A 27,015-nucleotide genomic window follows, 5' to 3' on the forward strand; every position below is an offset into this window, starting at 1 on the left:
AATGGAAAGAAAGCACTTGGCGCTGTTAGGGGCAATTTGTATACATAGAAGGCTGATCCATTCCAAGTATAAAACTGGGCCCCCCAATTATCAGGCCAAGTATGCGTCACCTAACTCCTTGTTTGCTGGCAACACAGTTTGGGAGTTTCTGCATGGTTTCACCTCCGGTAGTAATTGGGCACCAGAGGACAACCAAGGACAACACCAGAGCGAAACCCATTCTTTCCAAAGGTCTCACAGCAGCGGTATGGGGGCTGCTCCCTGCTCGGTACAAATTGTGCATTTACCAAAAGAAGGACGCCTATAGCTGCCTTGTATGTACAGTTTCTACAACACAGAACCAAGGGTTAATCACTTCACCCCGGGCGATTTTCCGTTTTTTTTATTTTTCCTCCCCTTTTTCCAAAAGCCATAACTTTTTTACACCTCCATCAATATAGACATATGAGGGCTTGTTTATTGTAGGACAAGTTGTACTTTTTAATGACACCATTCATTCTACCACATAGTGTGCTGAAATGTGGTAAAAAAATCCAAGTGCAGTGATATTGCAAAAAAAAGTGTGATTCCACTATTGTTTTTTGGGTTTTTTATTTACCATGGTCACTCTATAGTAAAACTGACCTGGCATTATGATTCTCCCGATCAGTGCGAGTATGCAGATATCAAACATGCATAGTTTTTTTTTTTTATTTAAATAGTGAAAAAAACTTGGAAATTTGTAAACAAAATTTTTTTTACTTTTGTCGCCATTGTCCGAGACTCATAACGTTTTCATTTTCGGAATATGGAGCTGTATCAGGGCTTATTTTTTGCGGCCTGAGCTGACATTTTTATTGATACCATTTTGGTATAGGTGCAATGGTTTGATCGCCTCTAATTGCAATGTTGTGGCTGCCAAAAACTGTAATTCTGGAATTTAGATTTTTTTTCCTGAAGAAGGCTGAAGAAGGAATTTTTCTTTCATTTTATTCTTATGGCATTTTATTTTAGAATTTTTTTTATTCAATTACATCTGCTATCGTGATAGCGCCCTTCATCTGTTATCCCCACCCTTATAAGGGTTATTGGTATTTTTTTAAAGGATAGAATTATATTTTTTTGGTCATTTATACAAAAAAAAAAACAGAATGAAGAGTTAGAAGTTTAAGAGAAGAAGTCAGCAGGGTATTCCATCCCTAGCTAAAGGTATCAGTGTAAAGCTCCTTTAATGCTTTTTACATTCTAACCTCTCTTGTAGAATTTAGTTTGGGAATTTTGGACTAATCTGGTTTTATTCTCATTGCAAAAAACCTGGACATGGAAACAGGTCACTGTGGGGAGAGAAACCTGTCAATCAATGACTGGTGGGCGGTAAAGTGCAACAGAGCTGGTGAGTTAAGTGGCCACCGTGATGCACTTAATAAAACTAAATTTGTCAAAAATGCCCCAACGGAATTCTAACTTTCTACCCTAAAGGGGCTTTACATGTCACTTTAGCTTGGGTTTGAATATCCTGCTGACTTGTTACCTTAACTTTCAAACTATTTATTCTGGGTTTTTTTTCTGTTGTTTTGTTTTTATATAATAAATGACAAGAAAATATAATACTAGCCATTATAAGTGAACTTAGTCCCAGCACCATTGCCAGTGATACTGGTGCAGTAAACTGTGTTTGTGAAGGAGGCTGGGATAGACTGAGACCCGTTGTGACCCTATCACCAAAGAACCCACATAAACCTAAAATTGGGCAATATAGACACTTAAAAAACACAATAAAAACTCTCCTGAAACATCTGGGAGGAGAGGAGCAGCTCTCACGGAAGGTTTCGCCAGGATGCTTCATCACTAGACACAGCCGCGGCATCCAAACACAACTTTGGGGATCCAGGATGGCCAATACACGAAAAAGCGAGCTTGGAGATGAACAATATTTTCCAGTAGACTTCACATGCTACACTTCTCCATGGCTCAAAAAGTTGGCAAGGGAACAAAGAACAGTGGGACCATAAGGGGATCAGGTTATTTTTTTATCGTGTTTACTGCTGTTTTAATCATTTTTTTTTAAATCCCCAATAAACCCATTAATGTGTTTGGTCAGCCTTTGAGATTCTTCTCTTTTTGGCTTTACTTTCTATATGTTTATGGAGTGTTGATGTCATCGAGAAGATCTGCTGATTTACTGCTGTCAAATACAAGAGCGGTAATTCACAAAATGACCAATTTGCATAGTCGTTGTAGTAAAATCCCCATCGTTATGTTACTGAGCTCAGCGCGTGTGGTTAGGATGCTCCAAGCATTTTTATTGTCTTCAATGCTACAAAACAAATTATTCTGATGGCATTGACCAGAGCGTGGGCTGTAAAAAGTTCCTCTGTTGCTTTCTCTTATCCTTTGCACCTGTAATGGGAATGAGACATCATGGGAGCCTGTTTACATACATAAAGAAGCTCCTGTAGGGTTAATTATCAGGTTGAACATAAACTCCAGCCGAGCACCTAGGTTAAAAGTCTCAGAGGGATGGAAGTTAATTGGCAGTGTAGGGAAAAGGAAGAGAATAAATAAAATCTTTACCAGCCGATGGGTTTTATATATTCACAAGTTTCTGGAAAATAAGGTAAATAGCGGAAGATAACGAGCTGGCAAGGGGGCAAAGAAATATGAAAAATTCTCAGGTTTGGATAAGAAAATCCATATAAATTACAAAATCAGGTGTAAAGTTAATTTCACACTGCCGTAAAATGGTTGAGCTTTAGGGTCTGTATTTTGATGGTGCATGGGGAGCAGTCTGTGTAACATAGGAGGTATAGGGAGCAGTCTGTGTAACATAGGGGGTGTAGGGAGCAGTTTGTGAAACATAGGGGGTATGGGGAGCAGTCTGTGTAACATAGGGGGTATGGGGAGCAGTCTGTGTAAGATAGGGGTATGTGGAGCAGGCTGTGTAAGATAGGGGGTATAGGGAGCAATCTGTGTAACATAGGGGGTATGGGGAGCAGTCTGTGTAACATAGGGGGTATGGGGAGCAGTCTGTGTAACATAGGGGGTATGGGGAGCAGTCTGTGTAACATAGAGGGTATGGGGAGCAGTCTGTGTAACATAGGGGGTATGGGGAGCAGTCTTTGTAACATAGGGGGTATGGGGATCAGTCTGTGTAACATAGGGGGTATGGGGAGCAGTCTGTGTAACACAGGGGGTATGGGGAGCAGTCTGTGTAACATAGGGGGTATGGGGAGCAGTCTGTGTAACATAGGGGGTAGAGGGAGCAGTCTGTGTAACATAGGGGGTGTGGGGAGCAGTCTGTGTAACATAGGGGGTATGGGGAGCAGTCTGTATAACATAGGGGGTATGGGGAGCAGTCTGTATAACATAGGGGGTATGGGGAGCAGTCTGTATAACATAGGGGGTATGGGGAGCAGTCTGTATAACATAGGGGGTATGGGGAGCAGTCTGTATAACATAGGGGGTATGGGGAGCAATCTATGTAAGATAGGGGTATGGGGAGCAGTCTGTGTAACATAGGGGGTATAGGGAGCAGTCTGTGTAACATAGGGGTAAGGGGAGCAGTCTGTGTAACATAGGGGGTATGGGGAGCAGTCTGTGTAACATAGGGGGTATGGGGAGCAGTCTGTGTAACATAGGGGGTATGGGGAGCAGTCTGTGTAACATAGGGGGTATGGGGAGCAGTCTGTGTAACATAGGGGGTATGGGGAGCAGTCTGTGTAATATAGTGTGTAACATAGGGGATATGGGGAGCAGTCTGTGTAATATAGTGTGTAACACAGGGGGTATGAGGAGCAGTCTGTGTAACCAGGGGGGGTATGGGGAGAAGTCTGCGTTATATAGTGTGTAACATAGGGGGTATGGGGAGCAGTCTGTGTAAAATAGTGGTTATGGGGAGCAGTCTGTGTAACATAGGGGGCATGGGGAACAGTCTGTGTAACATAGGGGGCATGGGGAGCAGTCTGTGTAACATAGGGGGCATGGGGAGCAGTCTGTGTAACATAGGGAGCATGCGGAGCAGTCTGTGTAACATAGGGGGCATGGGGAGCAGTCTGTGTAACATAGGGGGTATGAAAAGCAGTCTGTGTAACATAAGGGGTATGAAGAGCAGTCTGTGTAACATAGGGGGTATGTGAAGCAGTCTGTGTAACATAGAGGACATGGGGAGCAGTCTGTGTAACATAGGGGGTATGAGGAGCAGTCTGTGTAACATAGGGGGTATGGGGAGCAGTCTGTGTAACATAGCGGATATGGGGAGCAGTCTGTGTAATATAGTGTGTAACATAGGGGGTATGGGGAGCAGTCTGTGTAAAATAGTGGTTATGGGGAGCAGTCTGTGTAACATAGTGGGTATGGGGAGCAGTCTGTATAATATAGTGTGTAACATAGGGAATATGGGGAGCAGTCTGTGTAACATAGGGGGCATGGGGAGCAGTCTGTGTAACATAGGGGGTATGAGGAGCAGTCTGTGTAACATAAGGGGTATGGGAAGCAATCTGTGTAACATAGGGTGCATGGGGAGCAGTCTGTGTAACATAGGGGATATGGGGAGCAGTCTGTGTAATATAGTGTGTAACATAGGGGGTATGAGGAGCAGTCTGTGTAACATAGGGGGTATGGGGAGAAGTCTGTGTAATATAGTGTGTAACATAGGGGGTATGGGGAGCAATCTGTGTAATATAGTGTATAACATAGGGGGTATGGGGAGCAGTTTGTGTAAAATAGTGGTTATGGGGAGCAGTCTGTGTAACATAGGGGGTATGAGGAGAAGTATATGTATTATAGTGTGTAACATAAGGGGTATGGGGAGCAGTCTGTGTAAAATAGTGGTTATAGGGAGCAGTCTGTTTAACATAGGAGGTATGGGGACCAGTCTGTGTAACATAGGGGGTATGGGGAGCAGTCTGTGTAATATAGTGTGTAACATAGGGGGTATGGGGAGCAGTCTGTGTAAAATAGTGGTTATGGGGAGCAGTCTGTGTAACATAGGGGGTATGAGGACCAGTCTGTGTAACATAGGGGGTATGTGGAGCAGTCTGTGTAACATAGGGGGTATGGGGAGCAGTCTGTGTAACATAGGGGGCATGGGGAGCAGTCTGTGTAACATAGGGTGCATGGGGAGCAGTCTGTGTAACATAGGGGGTATGGGGAGCAGTCTGTGTAATATAGTGTGTAACATAGGGGGTATGAGGAGCAGTCTGTGTAACATAGGGGGTATGGGGAGAAGTCTGTGTAATATAGTGTGTAACATAGGGGGTATGGGGAGCAATCTGTGTAATATAGTGTATAACATAGGGGGTATGGGGAGCAGTTTGTGTAAAGTAGTGGTTATGGGGAGCAGTTTGTGTAACATAGGGGGTATGGGGAGAAGTATATGTATTATAGTGTGTAACATAAGGGGTATGGGGAGCAGTCTGTGTAAAATAGTGGTTATAGGGAGCAGTCTGTTTAACATAGGAGGTATGGGGACCAGTCTGTGTAACATAGGGGGTATGGGGAGCAGTCTGTGTAATATAGTGTGTAACATAGGGGGTATGGGGAGCAGTCTGTGTAATATAGTGTGTAACATAGGGGGTATGGGGAGCAGTCTGTGTAACATAGGGGGTATGAGGACCAGTCTGTGTAACATAGGGGGTATGTGGAGCAGTCTGTGTAACATAGGGGGTATGGGGAGCAGTCTGTGTAACATAGGTGGTATGAGGAGCAGTCTGTATAACATAGGGGGTATGGGGAGCAGTCTGTGTAACATAGGGGGTATGAGGAGTAGTCTGTGTAACATAAGGGGTATGTGGAGCAGTCTGTGTAACATAGGGGGTATGAGGAGTAGTCTGTGTAACATAAGGGGTATGTGGAGCAGTCTGTGTAACATAGGTGGTATGGGGAGCAGTCTGTGTAACATAGGGGGTATGTGGAGCAGTCTGTGTTACATAGGGGGTGTGTGGAGCAGTCTGTGTAACATACGGAGTATGTGGAGCAGTCTGTATAGCATAGGGGATATGAGGAGCAGTCTGTGTAACATATGGGGTATGGGGAGCAGTCTGTGTAACATAGGGGGTATGAGGAGCAGTCTGTGTAACATAGGGGGTATGAGGAGCAGTCCGTGTAACATATGGGGTATGGGGAGCAGTCTGTGTAACAAAGTGGTATGTGGAGCAGTCTGTGTAACATAGGGGGTATGTGGAGCAGTCTGTGTAACATAGGGGGTATGAGGAGCAGTCTGTGTAACATAGGGGGTTTGTGGAGCAGTCTGTATAGCATAGGGGATATGAGGAGCAGTCTGTGTAACATAAGGGGTATGTGGAGCAGTCCGTGTAACATATGGGGTATGGGGAGCAGTCTGTGTAACATAGGGGGTATGTGGAGCAGTCTGTGTAACATAGGGGGTGTGTGGAGCAGTCTGTGTAACATAGGGGGTATGAGGAGCAGTCTCTGTAACATAAGGGGTATGGGGAGCAGTCTGTGTAACATAGGGGGTATGGGGAGCAGTCTGTGTAACATAGGGGGTATGGGGAGCAGTCTGTGTAATATAGTGTGTAACATAGGGGGTATCGGGAGCAGTCTGTGTAACATAGGGGGCATGAGGAGCAGTCTGTGTAACGTAGGGGGTACGGGGAGCAGTCTGTGTAACATAGGGGGTATGGGGAGCAGTCTGTGTAACATAGAGGGTATGGGGAGCAGTCTGTGTAACATAGGGGGTATGGGGAGCAGTCTGTGTAATATAGTGTGTAACATAGGGGGTATGGGGAGCAATTTATGTAACATAGGGGGTATGGTCAGCAGTCTGTGTAATATAGTGTGTAACATGGGGGTATGGGAAGCAGTCTATGTAAAATAGTGGTTATGGGGAGCAGTCTGTGTAACATAGGGGGTATGAAGAGCAGTCTTTGTAACACAGGGAGTATGGGGAGCATCTGTTAAACATAGGGGGTATGGACAGCAGTCTGTGTAATATAGTGTGTAACATAGGGGATATGGGGAGCAGTCTTTGTAACTTAGGGGCATGGGGAGCAGTCTGTGTAACATAGGGGGTATGAGGAGCAGTCTGTGTAACATAAGGGGTATGTGGAGCAGTCTGTGTAACATAGGGAGTATGGGGAGCAGTCTGTGTAATATAGTGTGTAACATAGGGGGTATGGGGAGCAGTCTGTGTAACATAGAGGGTAAGTGGAGCAGTCTGTGTAATATAGTGTAACATGGGGGTATGGAGAGCAGTCTGTGTAACATAGGGGGTATGGGGAGCAGTCTGTGTACTATAGGGGGTATGAGGAGCAGTCTGTGTAACACAGGTGGTATGAGGAGCAGTCTGGGTAACATAGGGGGTATGGGGAGAAGTCTGTGTAACAGGGGGTATGAGGAGCAGTCTGTGTGACATCGGGGGTATCTGGAGCAGTCTGTGTAGCATAGGGGGTACGGGGAGCAGTCTGTGTAACATAGGGGGTATGGGGAGCAGTCTGTGTACTATAGGGGGTATGAGGAGCAGTCTGTGTAACACAAGTGGTATGAGGAGCAGTCTGGGTAACATAGGGGGTATGGGGAGAAGTCTGTGTAACAGGGGGTATGAGGAGCAGTCTGTGTGACATCGGGGGTATCTGGAGCAGTCTGTGTAGCATAGGGGGTACGGGGAGCAGTCTGTGTAACATAGGGGGTATGGGGAGCAGTCTGTGTAACATAGGGCGTATGAGGAGAAGTCTGTGTAACATAGGGGGTATGAGGAGCAGTCTGTGTAACACAGGGGGTATGAGGAGCAGTCTGTGTAACCTAGTGGGTATGGGGAGCAGTCTGTGTAACATAGGGGGTATGAGGAGCAGTCTGTTTAACAAAGGGGGTATGAGGAGCAGTCTGTGTAACATAGAGGGGTATGGGGAGCAGTCTATGTAACATAGGGGGTATGAGGAGCAGTCTGTGTAACATAGGGGGTATGGGGAGCAGTCTATATAACATAGGGGGTATGAGGAGCAGTCTGTGTAACATAGGGGGTATCAGGAGCAGTCTGTGTAACATAGGGGGTATGGAGAGCAGTCTGTGTAACATAGGGGGTATGGAGAGCAGTCTGTGTAATATAGTGTGCAACATAGGGGGTATGGGGAGCAGTCTGTGTAACATAGGGGGTATGGGGAGCAGTCTATGTAATATAGTGTGCAACATAGGGGGTATGGGGAGCAGTCTGTGCAAAATAGGGGTTATGGAGAGCAGCCTGTGTAACATAGGGGGTATGGAGAGCAGTCTGTGTAACATAGGGGGTATGGGGAGCAGTCTGTGTAACATAGCGGGTATGGGGAGCAGTCTGTGTAACATAAGGGGTATGAGGAGCAGTCTGTGTAACATAGGGGGTATGAGGAGCAGTCTGTGTAACATAGTAGGTATGGAGAGCAGTCTGTGTAAGATAGGGGTATGGGGAGCAGTCTCTGTAACATAGGGGGTATGGGGAGCAGTCTGTGTAACATAGGGGGTATGAGGAGCAGTCTGTGTAACATAGGGGGTATGGGGAGCAGTCTGCAACACAGGGGGTATGAGGAGCAGTCTATGTAACATAGGGGGTATGGGGAGCAGTCTGTGTAAAATAGGGGTTATGGGGAGCAGTCTGTGTAACATAGGGGGTATGGGGAGCAATCTGTGTAAAATAAGCGGTATGAGGAGCAGTCTGTGCAACACAGGGGGTATGAGGAGCAGTCTATGTAACATAGGGGGTATGAGGAGCAGTTTGTGTAACAAAGGGGGTATGGGGAGCAGTCTGTGTAACATAGGGGGTATGGGGAGCAGTCTGTGTCAGATAGGGGTATGGGGAGCAGTCTATGTAACATAGGGGGTATGGGGAGCAGTCTGTGTAAAATAGGGGTTATGGGGAGCAGTCTGTGTAAGATAGGGTTATGGGGACCAGTCTATGTAACATAGGGGGTATGGGGAGCCGTCTGTGTAATATAGTATGTAACATAGGGGCTATGGGCAACAGTCTGTGTAAAATAAGGGTTATGGGGAGCCGTCTGTGTAACATAGGGGGTTTGGGGAGCAGTCTGTGTACCATTGGGGGTATGGGGAGCAGTCTGTGTAACATAGGGGGTATGGGGAGCAGTTAGTGTAACATAGGGGGTATGAGTAGCAGTCTGTGCAACACAAGGGGTACGAGGAGCAGTCTGTGTAACATAGGGGCTATGAGGAGCAGTCTGTGCAACACAAGGGGTACGAGGAGCAGTCTGTGTAACATAGGGGGTATGAGGAGCAGTCTGTGTAACAAAGGGGGTATGGTGAGCAGTCTGTGTAACATAGGGGGTATGGGGAGCAGTCTGTGTAAGATAGGGGTATGGGGAGCAGTCTATGTAACATAGGGGGTATGGGGAACAGTCTGTGTAATATAATGTGTAACATAGGGGGTATGGGCAGCAGTCTGTGTAAAATAGGGGATATGGAAAGCAGTCTGTGTAACATAGGGGGTATTGGAAGCAGTCTGTGTAACATAGGGGGTATGGGGAGCAGTCTGTGTAACATAGGGGGCATGGGGAGCAGTCTGTGTATCATAGGGGGTTTGAGGAGCAGTTTGTGTAACACAGGGGGTATGAGGAGCAGTCTGTGTAACACAGGGGGTATGAGGAGCAGTTTGTGAAACATAGGGGGTATGGGGAGCAGTCTGTGTAACATAGGGGGTATGGGGAGCAGTCTGTGTAATATAGTGTGTAACATAGGGGGTATGTGGAGCAGTCTGTGTAACATAGGGGGTATGGGGAGCAGTTTGTGTAACATAGGGGGTGTGAGGAGCAGTCTGTGTAACATAGGGGGTATGAGGAGCAGTCTGTGTAACATAGTAGGTATGGAGAGCAGTCTGTGTAAGATAGGGATATGGGGAGCAGTCTCTGTAACATAGGGGGTATGGGGAGCAGTCTGTGTAACATAGGGTTTATGAGGAGCAGTCTGTGTAACATAGGGGGTATGAGGAGCAGTCTGTGCTACACAGGGGGTATGAGGAGCAGTCTATGTAACATAGGGGGTATAGGGAGCAGTCTGTGTAAAATAGGGGTTATGGGGAGCAGTCTGTGTAACATAGGGGGTATGAGGAGCAATCTGTGTAACATAGGCGGTATGAGGAGCAGTCTGTGCAACACAGGGGGTATAAGGAGCAGTCTATTTAACATAGGGGGTATGAGGAGCAGTCTGTGTAACAAAGGGGGTATGGGGAGCAGTCTGTGTAACATAGGGGGTATGGGGAGCAGTCTGTGTAAGATAGGGTTATGGTGAGCAGTCTATGTAACATAGGGGGTATGGGGAGCAGTCTATGTAATATAGTATGTAACATAGGGGCTATGGGCAACAGTCTGTGTAAAATAAGGGTTATGGGGAGCAGTCTGTGTAACATAGGGGGTTTGGGGAGCAGTCTGTGTACCATTGGGGGTATGGGGAGCAGTCTGTGTAACATAGGGGGTATGGGGAGCAGTCTGTGTAACATAGAGGGTATGAGGAGCAGTCTGTGCAACACAAGGGGTACGAGGAGCAGTCTGTGTAACATATGGGGTATGAGGAGCAGTCTGTGTAACAAAGGGGGTATGGTGAGCAGTCTGTGTAACATAGGGGGTATGGGGAGCAGTCTGTGTAAGATAGGGGTATGGGGAGCAGTCTATAACATAGGGGGTATGGGGATCAGTCTGTGTAATATAATGTGTAACATAGGGGGTATGGGCAGCAGTCTGTGTAATATAGGGGTTATGGGGAGCAGTCTGTGTAACATAGGGGGTATTGGAAGCAGTCTGTGTAACATAGGGGTATGGGGAGCAGTCTGTGTAACATAGGGGGTATGGGGAGCAGTCTGTGTAACATAGGGGGTATGAGGAGCAGTCTGTGTAAGATAGGGGGTATGAGGAGTGACGCGCCTCCTGGGCCGTGGGGGTACCCGGTGGCGGGCCTATGGATGCCGTCATGGGGATATCACGGTGGCTGGCCCGGTCCGTGACCCAGGGCGGTCAGGAAAAAAAGGGATATTTATAAGGGATTTAAAGTGTTCGTGACGCCACTTGTGGAATGCTGCTAAGGGGTGCCGCCGCTGCGCAGCAGTCCTCTGGAGCTGGTGTTACGGCAACAGGGATGATGTGGCTCTCCACAGGTAGAGCTAGTTCCAGGGCAGCGTGGGGTGTAATGGATGGTGGTGCAGGGGAGAGACGGCAGGACGGTCCCGGAGGAAAGACGGACACTCACAAGGGGGAAAGCTTCAGTACCTTTACTTGTGATGATGCAGGCATAGTCCAGGGTACTCCGGGTGAAGGGAGCACTTTTGGACTCTCCCCAGTGAGCGGGTATAGGGCCTCCTGATCCATGGCTTTACTCGCTAAGCTTCTGGCCTGCTTAGAACTAGGCCTATCTTGGTTACTGTCTCTCTTTGCACCTGCTGACCTGGTGGTAGGGCCTTCTCTTGGAGATCACTCTCCCTGGTTGCTGGTGCCTCCGTAACTCCTAGCCCTGGTACTGTAATCAGCATTTGGTGAACCTGGGACGTGTAGCCCTCCAGGGTTTCCGCTGGTTCCTACTGGGTGTAAAGGGTCCCTGTAGGCGCGGACCCAGTGTCCGGTATATATCTCGGGGTGAGCCTGGTATGCTCCTCTGCCCCCTCGCTACTTCTTCCTTCTCCAATCGCCTTCGGCCCACTCAGGGCCCTCAATAGGCCTTCACACGTGCTGTAGGCCTTGGCTCGCCTAAGCACAGCAGCCAGCTTGCTGCCTCATCGCTGCTCTCTGAGCGTCAGCACGCTCTCTGCTCAACTCTGAGCTTTGTCCCTCTCTGTGTCTGAGAGACTAACTGACTGAAACTCAAAAACTGAAAACTGAGCTGCCTGGCTCCACCCTTCCTTTATATGTCCCTAATGGGCTCCCTCTGCTGGTCTGAGGTGGTAGGGTGGAGGTGTGTGAATGTGTTAGGGCCTCTTGTGGAGAAGTCCATCCATGCACCCTTCTGGGTTCTGTGGCACCAATGTGCAACAGAGTGCCACAAGGAGCAGTCTGTGTAACATAGGGGGTATGGGGAGCAGTCTGTGTAACATAGGGGGTATGAGGAGCAGTCTGTGTAATATAGGGGGTATGGGGAGCAGTCTGTGTAGCATAGGGGGTATGTGCAGCAGTCTGTGTAACATAGGGGGTGTGTGGAGCAGTCTATGTAACATAGGGAGTATGAGGAGCAGTCTGTGTAACATAAGGGGTATGGGCAGCAGTCTGTGTAACATAGGGGGTATGGGGAGCAGTCTGTGTAACATAGGGGGAATGGGGAGCAGTCTGTGTAATATAGTGTGTAACATAGGGGGTATGGGGAGCAGTCTGTGTAACATAGGGGGCATGGGGAGCAGTCTGTGTAACATAGGGGGTACGGGGAGCAGTCTGTGTAACATAGGGGGTATGGGGAGCAGTCTGTGTAACATAGAGGGTATGGGGAGCAGTCTATGTAACATAGGGGGTATGGGGAGCAGTCTGTGTAATATAGTGTGTAACATAGGGGGTATGGGGAGCAGTATATGTAACATAGGGGATATGGGGAGCAGTCTGTGTAATATAGTGTGCAACATGGGGGTATGGGGAGTAGTCTATGTAAAATAGTGGTTATGGGGAGCAGTCTGTGTAACATAGGGGGTATGAAGAGCAGTCTTTGTAACACAGGGAGTATGGGGAGCATCTGTTAAACATAGGGGGTATGGGGAGCAGTCTGTGTAACATAGGGGGTATGGGGAGCTGTCTGTGTAACATAGGGTGTATGAGGAGCAGTCTGTGTAACATAGGGGGTATGGGGAGCAGTCTGTGTAACATAGGGGGTATGAGGAGCAGTCTGTGTAAGATAGACGCGCCTCCTGGGCCGTGGGGGTACCCGGTGGAGGGCCTATGGATGCCGTCATGGGGATATCACGGTGGCTGGCCCGGTCCGTGACCCAGGGCGGTCAGGAAAAAAAGGGATATTTATAAGGAATTTAAAGTGTTCGTGACGCCACCTGTGGAATGCGGCTAAGGGGTGCCGCCGCTGCGGAGCAGTCCTCTGGAGCTGGTGTTACGGCAGCAGGGATGGTGTGGCTCTCCACAGGTAGACCTAGCTCCAGGGCAGCGTGGGGTGTAATGGATGGTGGTGCAGGGGAGAGACGGCAGGACGGTCCCGGAGGAAAGACGGACACTCACACGGGGGAAAGCTTCAGTACCTTTACTGGTGATGATGCAGGCACACTCCAGGGTACTCCGGGCGAAGGGCGCACTTTTGGACTCTCCCCAGTGAGCGGGTATAGGGCCTCCTGATCCGTGGCTTTACTCGCTAAGCTTCTGGCCTGCCTGGAACTAGGCCTAGCTTGGTTACTGTCTCTCTTTGCACCTGCTGACCTGGTGGTAGGGCCTTCTCTTGGAGATCACTCTCCCTGGTTGCTGGTGCCTCCGTGACTCCCAGCCCTGGTGCTGTAATCAGCATTTGGTGAACCTGGGACGTGTAGCCCTCCAGGGTTTCCGCTGGTTCCTACTGGGTGTAAAGGGTCCCTGTAGGCGCGGACCCAGTGTCCGGTATATATCTCGGGGTTAGCCTGGTATGCTCCTCTGCCCCCTCGCTACGTCTTCCTTCTTTCGCCTTTGGCCCACTCAGGGCCCTCACTAGGCCTTCACACGTGCTGTAGGCCTTGGCTCGCCTAAGCACAGCAGCCAGCTTGCTGCCTCATCACTGCTCTCTGAGCGTCAGCACGCTCTCTGCTCAACTCTGAGCTTTGTCCCTCTCTGTGTCTGAGAGACTAACTGACTGAAACTCAAAACTGAAAACTGAGCTGCCTGGCTCCACCCTTCCTTTATATGTCCCTAACGGGCTCCCTCTGCTGGTCTGAGGTGGTAGGGTGGAGGTGTGTGAATGTGGGCCTCTTGTGGAGAAGTCCATCCATGCACCCTTCTGGGTTCTGTGGCACCAATGCGCAACAGGGTGCCACAAGGAGCAGTCTGTGTAACATAGGGGGTATGGGGAGCAGTCTTTGTAACATAGGGGGTATGAGGAGCAGTCTGTGTAACATAGGGGGTATGGGGAGCAGTCTGTGTAACATAGGAGGTATGAGGAGAAGTCTGTGTAACACAGGGTTTAAGAGGAGCAGTCTCTGTAACACAGGGGGTATGAGGAGCAGTCTGTGTAACCTAGGGGGTATGGGGAGCAGTCTGTGTAACATAGGGGGCATGGGGAGCAGTCTGTGTAACATAGGGGGTATGAGGAGCAGTCTGTGTAACATAGGGGGTATGGGGAGCAGTCTGTGTAACATAGGGGGCATGGGGAGCAGTCTGTGTAACATAGGGGGTATGAGGAGCAGTCTGTGTAACATAAGGGGTATGGGAAGCAGTCTGTGTAACATAGGGGGCATGGGGAGCAGTCTGTGTAACATAAGGGGTATGGGAAGCAGTCTGTGTAACATAATGGGTATGAGGAGCAGTCTGTGTAACATAGGGGATATGGGGAGCAGTTTGTGTAACATAAGGGGTATGGGAAGCAGTCTGTGTAACATAGGGGGTATGAGGAACAGTCTGTGTAACATAGGGGGTATGGGGAGCTGTCTGTGTAACATAGGGGGTATAGGGACCAGTCTGTGTAAATAGGGGGTATGGGGAGCAGTCTGTGTAACATAGGGGGTATAGGGACCAGTCTGTGTAACATAGGTGTATGGGGAGCAGTCTGCGTAACATAGGGGATATGGGGACCAAACTGTGTAACATAGGGGTATGGGGAGCAGTCTGTGTAACGTAGGGATGTGGGGAGCAGTCTGTGTAACATAGGGGGTATATGGAGCAGTCTGTGTAACATAGGGGGTATGAGGAGCAGTCGGTGTAACATAGGGGGTATGTGGACCAGTCTCTGTAACATAGGGGTATGGGGAGCAGTCTGTGTAACATAGGGGGGTATGGGGAGCAGTCTGTGTAACATATGTGGCGCCCCTGAGGGTTCAGTTGCCACAGGGGTACTGCACCTCAGATTGAGGTGTGGCATCTCCTCTCCGAGGTAAGGATGGAGCACCTTTCAGGACCCCACCTCATCACCCAGCACTACACCACTCCTGTCCTGAAGGGGGCCTATATGCACCAGGGTGCTGCCCTGTCCCGGGATATAGGAGATGGGGTGAGGGTGGAGTGGGTGAGGGTGTAGTGGGTGAGGGTGGAGGACGCACTTTTAGGTTACACTTATTCATTCATATTTAATCAACGGCCATCTTAGGTTCAAGGTCTTTGATTGTGGTCTTCATCGCTGAACGTGGCTTTCTGTTAAAAACCTGCAGCCTATTGAAGATACATGGTCCTCGTACTCTGGCCTTGAGGCGAGGAGTGGGTTAGAGTTAACTGCTGTCTCTACCCGGTCAAGGTCCCTACTTAAGAAGGCCTGGAGGGGAGCAGAGGAGACAAGCTCCACAGGCAAAAGGATCCCAGGAGGATACAGACGGAGCGGCATACGCCACCTGTACTCTTTATTCTGGCCAAGCCAAGCCAGAGAGACTCCTGCTGCAAGAGGGGACCGGCCCCCGATATCTGACTCTGCTACTTCACGTCTTAGTCGGAGAAGCTCCGGAGGCTTAGTGGATCCCACCGGGTAACGGACGGAGCGGCATACGCCACCCGTACTCTTGTTCTGTGTATAGCTAGAGGGAGACCCAGCCTTACAATACGTGACGCGCCCCCTGGGCCAGTGCTGTAGTGCGGCGCACGTGTGCGCGGGGGAATACCCGGAGCCGGATCCGATGGGGGTAGTAGTCTCCGAGTGGCGGGGACCCGGTCCGTGCCCAGGGTGGTCAAACTAAGTGTGTGGCAGTCTTTGTAGATGTTGTTTAAGTGTCGACTACGCCACCCGTTGATTTGCGGTCGCAAGGCCGCCGCTGCAGAACAGTCCGCTGAGGCCGGTGGTATGTGTGCAGCAATGGTGGTATAACCCCCAACGGGAGAGGTATGGCCTCAGGGCAGCTGGTGCGGGTGAAGGGAGTGATAGAAAGGGCGTCCCGGTACCTTTAGTGCTGGTAGTGCGATGGAACACAGAGACCGATTGCAGTTTTCAATGCTTTACTCACAGATGTTATCAGTGTCAGTCCTGCAGGTGATGACGACCCGAGCCGTGCTGCGTCCACCAGGTACGGGGCTCGACCAACCCCCAGGCAGTTCCAGAGTGTGACCTTGAACTCCTTTCTCCGTTCCTTTCTCTGGCCGTCCCCACTAGGGACCCACCCATGTCCAGCTTCCTCGGGCCTTCTGGTGGCGAAACCTATCTCCGGTTTCCCTGACCCTATGTGGCGTGCCTTCGTGGTGAGTGTAGTGAGTGGTCGCGCCAAGACGTGGCCACGACCTCCAGTTCCTGGCTGAGGATAAGTGGCCTCCACCAGTTCGGGATCCGGTACCCTGATCTGCCAACCCTTCACCCGCTGACTCCTAGCGTGTTCGGGTTCCCTCTTCCTTCATGTCTCTGGGCCTTTCTCCAGGTTCCATTCCTTCCTTGTTCCTTGTTCCTTTCCTCTTGTCTTTCTCTCTCTTGCTCCCTTCAGGAGCAGCACCCAGACAGGGCTGCTGCTCCCTGTCACTACTCTTCTCCTCTTCTTCTGTCTGACTGAACTCCTAAGATGGTGCCCACCTTTTATACTCCCTCTGACACCCGAGCCCAGGTGACTAGCCACCAATGGGCTCCTTCCTATGCCCAGAGTCCCTCCCCTCTCTGCTCCTGCACCACTGGGATATTCCTCCCCCCCTCCCACTCCAGCCAGGGACAGACGCTGTCGTACCTGCACATCTATCTGGTGGGAGTACCGTTGATCTGTCCCCCGGAAATGGGATGTATGTGGTGCATGCAGCTAACTGAGTTCTAGTCCACACTCCATCCTTACCCGGGAGTGGAATACCACACCTCTGGTTCGAGGTGCAATACCCCTGTAGCAGCCGAGCCCTCGGGGTGCTACATACGCACCACATATGGACAGGAGAGGACCTAGTGGGAAAGTCTAGGAACACTCTGGTGCAGGGGTCCTGATTCTTGCACCCGAACTACCCGGAGTGTGTTGAACCCCCTTCCTGGTGGCCGCAGCGTGCCATGAGGAGCGAGGAGAAGCCTTGCAGCTGATGCCTAACAACGTGAGTAAAGCTTGGAAGACTGCATCCCTGCCTCCGGTCCTTTATTTCAGCGCGACACCGACTCCCCTGATCCGCCTTCTCTGCCCTGACGCCCTGCTCCGCCTGTGGGGAGTAGTACCATCTGCTGCTGCCACGACATCCCGCCTCAGAGGACTGCCACAGCGCTGGTGGCGAATCACCAGGCACCACAGGTGGCGTAGTCATTGAATCCACTCGATTACCACCGTCCCTCCTAGCCCTTATTTTGATGTGACGACCCTGGGCACTGGCCGGGCCTAGGCCACGACTGCAACCCCCAACATCTGACCCGGTTCCAAGTACCCCCGTCTCTCAGGGTAGGGCTAGCGAGCGAGGAGACGTCACACATAGGGGGTATGAGGAGCAGTCTGTGTAACATAGGGGGTATGGGGAGCCGTCTGGGTAACATAGGGGTTATGGGGAGCAGTCTGTGTAACATAGGGGGTATGGGGAGCGGTCTGGGTAACATAGGGGGTATGGGGAGCAGTCTGTGTAACATAGGGGGTATGGGGAGCGGTCAGTGTAACATAGGGGGTATGGGGAGCAGTCTGTGTAACATAGGGGGTATTGCGAGCAGTCTGTGTAACATGACATGACACTGGTGCCTCAGCTCTTTTAAGACTGTTAAATTAGAAGTTTAGTACATTTCTGACCTTTAGAATTAATTGAATATGATTGTGCTGTACAGTATTTCACCATTTCAGGCTGCTTTCCCAAAAACAGCGCCACACCTTAGTACAGACTGTTTGTAGTATTGCAGCTCGGTACCGTCCATTTAAATGGAGCTACACTGCAATACCAAGCACGACCTAACTGGAGTGGCGCCGTTTCTAAAAGAAGCATGTGTATTTTTCTAATTCTAGATAACTCCTTTAAGAACCCAAAATAACTGAAGAGCCCAATTTCTTCAACACAATTTTTTTCTTCCTTCCAATATTGCCTTTCATTTTTATTCACTCCTTATTGCTAATTACATGGAAAAGTTCTCCACACTTCCTCTAACTTACACGATATTGGGAAGGATATTTTTGCCCCTGAATTTTTACTGTTTTACTTTCCTCTAAATATAGACATCGACTCTACCGGGTTCCCACAGAAGAATGCAAATCAGGGGTCGCGACTTGTACGGATACCGAATTTATATCCATAATAAGACATTTCTGAAAACTCGTCTGCCAAATAAAATTATTCCACAAAAGAGGCAGAAACTCGAATCTTATGTGAATTTTTATTTTCTAATATATTCAAATCTAAAATAGCTTATAAGAAAGGAAATTAGATTTTACTGTCACTGCCTGATGTAAAGCTGCGAAATTATCGGTAATAACTTTATTGGTGGTGCTTCATATTCACCGTGCCAAAGTTAATGTGACAAAGAAAATATTGTGACTCCCTCCCAAAAAGTAATGTTTATGGCCTGCAGGTGTTAAAGGGGCAGTCCCACCACTAAATGGTCACAGTCATTTCAGTAAATGTTGCTTGTTTCACGGTCAATGTGATGAATAACAAAGTAGCACAAAACTTTTCTTTTACACCAAAAGATGCTGTCAGCCAGAAAAAGAATTACTCCACTCGTTTGTTTTCTGTCTAATTTATTGTCCGCTGCCTGTTGTCAAGTGCAATCCAACTATAGCAGCAAAGAAGCAGAGGCGGATTATAGGAGGTGGGACAGGACTTTGTTTTTTTATAGGAAGTTGGCACAGATCTTTTTCTCTCTACATATTTGTACACAGTCACTGTACCAGAAGAATAGTGAGTGCAGCTGTGGAGTATAATACAGGATGCATCTCGGGATCAGTAATGTAATGTATGTACACAGTGACTGCACCAGCAGAAATGTGAGCGCAGCTCTGGAGTATAATACAGTACGTAACTCAGGATCAGTAATGTAGTGTAAGTACACAGTGACTGCACCAGCAGAATAGTGAGTGCAGCTCTGGAGTATAATACAGGATGTAACTTCGGATCAGTACAGGATCAGTAATGTAATGTATGTACATAGTGACTGCACCAGCAAAATAGTGAGCGCAGCTCTGGAGTATAATACAGGATGTAACTTGGGATCAGTACGACCAGGACCGGCTGCTTGCACAGTGTTAGTTTCAACTGTTGAAACTAACTTCTTCTCCATTTCTTCTGTCCATTTCACCATGGATTATTTGGTTCCTTTTAGAAGTTCCGTTAGTGGCGCGGCCATCATGGCGAAATTCGGGATAAACCGCTGGTAATATCCCACCATTCCGAGGAACGCGCTCACCTGCTTCTTCGAGAGTGGTTGCGGCCAGGTTTGAATTGCCTCCACTTTCTTGATTTGCGGCTTTATTTCACCTCTCCCAACGACATAACCCAGGTACTTGGCTTCTTCTTTTCCGATGGCACAATTTCTTGGATTTATGGTAAATCTCGCCTTCCTTAGCGCCTCCAGAACGGCCTGTAGCTTAAGTAGGTGACTAGCCCAGTCTGGGCTAAAGACCACAATGTCGTCAAGATAGGCTGCGGCATACTTCTTATGTGGGGCTAGGATCTGATCCATAGTCTTCTGGAAAGTGGCTGTGGCCCCCTGTAGTCCGACCGGCATCCGCGTGTATTTAAAACACCCATCAGATGTTGAGAAAGCCGTCTTCTCCCTAGCCATCTGGGACATGGGGATCTGCCAGTAGCCCTTCGTCAGGTCAAGAGTGGTGATGCATCTCACCGGTCCAAGCCTCTCGATGAGTTCGGGTACGCGTCACACTTGGATACCTCATTCAGCCGGCGGTAGTCATTACAAAACCTCCACTCTCGATTGGGTTTCGGCACAAGGACGATTTGACTCGACCACCCTCTCTTTGACTCCTCTATTACCCCAAGGTCTAACATCCTCTTCACCTCAGCCGAGATCACCTCCCAGCGTGCTTCCGGAGTCCGATACGGCTTCAGATTCACTCGTACATGCGGCTCTGTTAGCACGTCATGCTCTACCACTTGAGTATGCCCCGGCAACTCTGAGCACAGCTCCCGATTCCACTGTTGTAATTCTCGACACTGTTGCTTCTGGAACGGTGATAAAGTCTCTGCAATAGTGACCTTCTCCACCTTGCCTTCTGCTGCGGCTCCCAGGCAAGGAGTTTCCACGGGTTCCCGGTCCTACCATGGCTTGAGCAAATTCACATGATATATTTGATGTGGCTTTCTTCGGCCAGGCTGGTGGACTTTATAATTAACCTTGTCGACTTTCTCCACCACTTCGTACAGACCTTGCCATCTTGACGGTAGGGATTAGCACCAAAACATGGTCCCTGGGCAGGAACTGTCTTAGTCTCGCCGACCGGTTGTATACCCTCGCCTGGGCTTCCTGCGCCTGGAGGAGATGTTCCTTCATGATGGGCATCACCTTTGACATTCTCTAATGTAACTGGGCGACATGTTCGATGATACTCCGGTGTGGCGTGACTTCGGCCTCCCAAGTTTCCTTGGCGATGTCTAGGAGACCTCTTGGATGCCGCCCATATAGGAGCTCAAATGGAGAGAAGCCAGTGGAGGTTTGAGGAACTTCTCTGACTGAGAAAAGCAGAAATGGGAGCAGGTATTCCCAGTCTTGCCCATTCTTTTCAATGACCTTCCTGAGCATCACCTTTAAGGTCTTGTTGAAGCGTTCCACTAGGCTGTCCGTCTGTGGATGATAAACCGAGGTCCGAATCTGAGTTATCTGAAGGACTCTGCAAAGCTCCTTCATAACCTTGCTCATGAAGGTGGTTCCTTGGTCTGTCAGAATCTCTTTTGGCAGACCTGTCTGAGCAAAAATATGGACCAGCTCTCAGGCTATACTTTTACTGGACGAGTTCCTTAGGGGAACCGCTTCAGGGTACAAGGTCGCATAGTCCATGACGACCAGGATATATTGGTGGCCTCGAGCTGATTTAACTAAGGGGCCCACGAGGTCCATGGCAATCCTCTCAAAGAGAACCTCTATCACAGGTAGTGGGACTAAGGTGCTACGAAGTGGGAGGAGGGAGCGGTTATTTGGCAGGTGGGGCAGGACCTTCAATAGTTTTCAACTTCTCGGTAACACCCTGGCCAATAAAACCTTCTCAGTATCTTCTCCTGAGTTTTCTCGACCCCTAGGTATCCCCCCAGAACATGTGAATGGGCCATATCTAGTACCCTCCGTCTGTATGGCCCCGGCACTAACAGCTGTTCCACTATCTCACCGCCCCTTAGTTTGGCCACCCGATATAGCAACTCCCCCTGCAGTGCAAAGTGGGGGAATCTGGTGTTGGCCCCCGGCTCTTGGGCAACCCCATTACATACAGTAACCTGGTCTAACGCCCCCTTTAAGGTCAGGTCTCCAACTTGAGCAGTCCCAAAGTTCTCTCCGGACATATCTAACTCAGGGAGGTCGGCCTCCTTGGTCATCGTCTCACCCTCATCGCCGACAAGGACGCACAGTGGGAACTCCTCCACCTGAGACTTCTTCTCCAAGGACCTGGCCTTTCCCCACGCTAGTAGGTTGATACAGGGATTTATTTTGACTGCTGGTTTCAGAGTCGGGAGGGAATTTTTCCTCAGGTGAAGATTGGCTAAATCATTTGGGGTTTTTGCCCTCCTCTGGATCAACTTTAGCAATTACAGAACTAACAGGTCGAACTTGATGGACGCAAGTCTTTATTCGGCTTTACAAACTATGCTACTATGTTACTATGTTACTTAGTCCAGTTCCCTTCCCCCACAAGTCCCAAAATAAGGAAAAATCACGGCCCAATATAATGGGGTGTATCAGGTCCTTCACTACCCCGACTTCATGGGACTGGGCACCACAGTCTGTCCCCACTGTCACTGTGGCCACGGGATAGTCCTTGGCGTCACCATGGATGCACCACACGCCCACAGTTTTGGAAGGGATCAACTGGTGGGGAAGGGTAACTCTGATCAAGGTCACCAGACTCCCAGAGTCCAACATCCCAAGCACTTTTACTCCATTAATGGACACTGCACATGCCTGTGGCCCCTCGCCGGGTTGACAGTCCACGCTGCAGGCTGGATAAGCATAATAGGAACCCCGTCTTCCTAGGCTGCAGTCCATGGGCTCAGGGGACATATGACACCGGGCGGCTACGTGTCCAGGCTTGTGACACCCCCAACAGACAATATCTTTAACAACAGTTCTTGTGGCACCTTCAGTGGGAGTGGAACGCCCCCCAGTGGTGGCTCTAGACCCCTTCCGTGGTGAACCCGCCCCCTTTTGGGTATCCCAGTACGGAGAAGAGACTATATCTGGTTTCCAGAGGTATTTCTCAACCTCCTAATACCTCTCTACCAGGCCGGTGAAGTCATTTGCGTTCTGGGGATCGCCCTGGGCAACCCAAGTCTGTACCGACTTGGGAAGGGAGTGCACGAATCTATCAATCAACACCTGCTCGACCATCTGGGCTGGAGTGGAGGACTCTGGCTGCATCCACTTCTGAATGAGATGCAGTAGGTCAAACATCTGCGATCGAGGGGGTTTGTCGCTGGCATACATCCAGTAGTGGACTCGTTGGGCTCTCACCGCCATATTCACTCTCAGGCGTGCTAAGATCTCTGTCTTTAGCTTCGTGTATTCCTTGTCATCCTGCAGTGCTAAGTCGTAATATGCCTTTTAGGGTTCACCCGACAAGTATGGCGCTAGTTCCACTGTTCTGGTGGAAGTCTCTCCCGATCAGCCACCCTCTCAAAAACAGTCAGAAATGCTTCTACATCATCCCTGGGGGTCATTTTCTGAATGGCTCGTCTTACAGCCTTCCTGACGTGGGAGTCATTAGTCGGCCCTGGGGGTCGGGCGGTTGCTCTGCCCTGGATGGCGTCCGCCAGAAGCTGTATCTGCTGTTGCTGCTCCTGCTGGTGCTTTTGTTGCTCCTGCTGGTGCTGCTGCTGCGAATTTTGCTGCAACTGGATCTGTTGCATCAACAGTTTAGTTGTCTACTGATGCTGCTGCTGGCTCTGCTGCATGCTCTGCTGGCTGTGAATGAGCTACTGGTGCATCCGTTGTTGGCTCTGCACCAGGTGCTTAATGAGCTCCTCTATGCTGCCAGACTTCTCTGGTTGGCTGGTGGCCTGCACCCACCAGCCTCTGTGGCAGGTATACATATTCCTGGAATCTTGCCCGCATTCTCCACCAACTGTGATAAGACGACTCGCTCGGCTCTCCCGGAGGCAGACTCAGGACACACGTTCTCAGGTTACCTTTCTGCTGGTTATTATTTGGCATAAACTCATGCAGGGTTCCACAGGAAAAAATAAACAAGACCCCTTTTGGTTAAACGGGAAAACAAAACAAAATATAGCTCAGTTCATAGGTGAGCGGGTTCCGCCCGCTCGCGGTAGCACAAACTGCACAGGCAAAGTCCTTGTGAAATGCTATGCAGCTTCCACAACACTGTCTGGAGACTTCACTCTCCAGACCACACTCCAGAGGGAAAAAAAAAGGACTGAGCTTTTACACATTGCTCAGCCACACCCTGATGGGAGGTAGGGGGAATGTCATCCCGCCCTCTTAGCCATTCCCATAAAACCACACACCCTTTAACAGAGTAAACCCACCAGCATATAACATGCTGACAGAAATAAAGTAGGTATTAGTTCACACAGGAGAGCATCCTGAGTGACACATACCTCCCCTCACATATAAAACCAGTGACACTGTCACAGGGCATACAGGTTATAGACTGCTGAGGACAGCGATCCCTGTCTGCCTCATATCAGATGTATTGTTGCTGAGAAATAACTTTTTATCACTTTATAAAAATGACATCTTCCAGGTTCTGGGGCGGATGTTGTCTGGAAGATAACTCTGTCTCCAGAACTTGTTTTACATGAAGGGGGAGTTATAAGTGTGATGTGTGATGGTTACCAGCGTTAACACTATTATATGTCATGGTTACCAGTAGTGTTGAGCCACCCCCGTAGTGTTCGAGTTCGGTTCGGTTCGTCGAACACCCGTGTGTTCGCCGAACTGTTCGTCGAACTGTTCGTCGAACACCTTCGAACACCGTTAAAACCAATGGCAGGCAAACAAAAACACATAGAAACACAGAGAAAACACCTTCAAAGGTGTCCAAAAGCTGACAAACTGCTCAGAAGACACAACTAACACATGGAAAAGTGACAAGTACATATAGTCATGCGAAAAGAAAAGAGGTGGAGGAGTAAAAGGAGGGGGAGACACAGATATAGGCATGTCATGCCCTTCTAAAATCCAAAAAGTGAGAAGCCGAGACGGCCAGTCCGCTCCTGCCCGTGCCACCTCCGTGTCGCCGGGTTTGTGCCAGAGCCGCGGTGAACCCTGACGGCCAGCCCCCCTCTCCCAATACTGGTGCCTGTCCGCTGGTGGGTCGAGAGAGCCCCCCTGTGGTGGAGGCAGCTCTAAGCTTTTTAATTTAAATTGTCCCTCTAATTTGAATGAATACACTTTAAATCCATTTACAAGGATCTATTGGAGGGCAAGTCTCATGCCAGCAGCCGCGTAATTCCAGCTCCAGTAGCGTCCACTAAAGCTGCTGCAGTTAAAAAGCTTTTATAAGGATCGAGCTCGGCTGTCCACCACAAGGCATCCTAGTGCCAGTCCCAGCCCCTATGCCTTGGGGTGCCTCCTGATGCTCTTCACTAAGTATCCCGTGGTCCCGAAGCATTTCCTTTGAAAAAATTAAGTGTCCAAACTACAGGTGGTGTAGCTTGCTTAACAGCCGGGATAATCCGCTGACTAGCAGACACTGCTACTAGGCACAAAGTATTTCCTGGGCTAGATGCAGTTAAAAATTTGTAAGTAGATACTCTCGTTGGATGCTGAGAAAGCATTCCATAGAGTCTCCTGGCACGCCATATATGATTCTCTTAAAAAGCTTGGGGTAGGGGTCTAGGGGACCCTTTTATAGCCAAAATCACGGCCCTGTATCACAATACGTCACCTAGGCTGAAGATAAATGGAGCTGTAGCACCGAGGGCTCGGTTGCTACAGACGTATTGCACCTCACCCAGAGGTGTGATATCTCACTCTCAGATAAGGATGGAGTGTGGATCAGGACCCGACACCTGCATGCATTACACCACATTGCCGTGGGGCAGGGCGACCAATATGCCCCTGAGATGGGCACGACAGTCCCTGTCCCTGGCTGGAGTGGGGGGAGGGAACACTGAGGAAGGGGAACCCTGCAGTGCAGGAGCAGGGAGGAAGCAGTTCCTGGGTGCATTGAGAAGGGAGTATAAAAGGTGGGCACCATCTTAGTTCAGTGCAGAGAAGTCTGAGCAGAAGTGGCAGGGAGCAGGGGCTCTGCATGAGCTCTGCTCCGGAGGCGGGCCTAGTAACAGAGGCCCAGGCCTGCAAGAGGGAGAAGGAAGGAAGAGGAGCGGAGAAGGCTCCAGGAACGAGGAATGAAGGGATCCCAGGGGTGCGGACGGGCGAGTCGCCACCGCACGCCCGAATCCACCTGCGTGGAGGGGTCAGGCCAAAGGGGGAGACCAGTCCCCGAACTAGTGGAGGCAGGAAACGACCCTCAGCTAGAAACCGGAGGCTCTGACATTTTATGTGGCGCAGCCCCTTGCTCCACCTGCTAGGAAGGCACCACATAGGGTCAGGGAAACTGGCGCCAAGTTTACCAAGAGGAGGCCCGAGGCAGCCGGACAGAAGTGTTGGTAAGAAAGGCCAGACAAAGGACACACAAAGGGGGTCCTGTGAAGCGCTCCAAAGTTATCTGGGAGTTGTCTGAGCCCCTCACCTGGTGAGCACAGTACGACGTGGGCAGCCGTTACCTGCAGACGTGGTCTGGATAATAAGAACTGTGAGTAAAGGCCCTGAACTGCATCACTGACTCCGTGTCGTTACTGCTGCTGCCCTGCACCATCACCCCCATCCTCCGCATACACTGCCCTGAGGCTATACTCCTCCCGTGGGGAGTTATGCTACGCTCTGCTGCACCCACAACACCAGCCTCAGCGGTCTGCCCTGTAGCGGCGGTTCACTCTGACCGCAATCCACGGGTGGCGTAGTCGGACATTTAAACATCAAAACCACATAAATAGTTCCGCCACTGGTTTGACCGCCCTGAGCCACGGAACCGGGTCGCCGCCACGAAGACTACAACCACCAGCATCCACCAAAAAGGGTCCGGCTCCGGGTGTCCCAAGGCCCAGGGGGTGCGTCAGAACATTTTCATCACCTTTCACAATCACCAATGGGACAAGGCAGGGATGTCCTCTGTCCCCTCTCTTATACATCCTAGTGACGGAGCACCTGCTCTCATCAATTCGCCATAACCCCAATATTAGGTGGATTGAGGTGGGAGGCACCGAGTACAAGTGCTCTCTATTTGCTGATGATGTCCTAGTATATATCACTCAATCACATATATCCATCCCTGCTGTTATGGCTGAAATAGATCACTTTGTTACATGGTAAAATTTTAAAATCAATGCAGCGAAGTCTGAGGCCCTCGATGTCTCCCTCCCTAAATCCATATAGGATTCCATCCAGTCCAACTTTCCCTTTGCCTGGCCCTCACAGGGTATCAAATACTTAGGAATTCCTATTCATAGAGACCTCTCCCATCTATGTTATCTTAATTTTGGGCCCTTTATTGAACAATTCCATACAGACCACGGTTGGCAAGTTGGAACTGTGAGATTCACTACGTGCACCACTGGTATTTTGTGGAAAAGCACATGTAAGATTCTGCAACAGTCTCTGCTGATACTCCTGCATGCGTGCATCCCTTTCTATGGCAGGAATAATTTCTGCAAATTTACTTTTGTACCGGGGATCTAACAGTGTGGCAACCCAGTAGTCAGGATTATTTCTAATTCTCACAATTCGAGGGTCATGTTGCAGGTAGTGCAGCAAGAAGGCACTCATGTGTGTTGCGCATCCAGGAGCACCAAGTCCCTGTTGTGTTGGTGGCGAGGTAACAATCATGCTTCCTTCCTCTGTCCTCTCCCCCCAACCTCG

This window comes from Phyllobates terribilis, unplaced genomic scaffold (assembly GCF_046119375.1).
Source record: "Phyllobates terribilis strain yellow unplaced genomic scaffold, ASM4611937v1 Scaffold_4__5_contigs__length_816908805, whole genome shotgun sequence".
Taxonomy (NCBI): Eukaryota; Metazoa; Chordata; class Amphibia; order Anura; family Dendrobatidae; genus Phyllobates; species Phyllobates terribilis.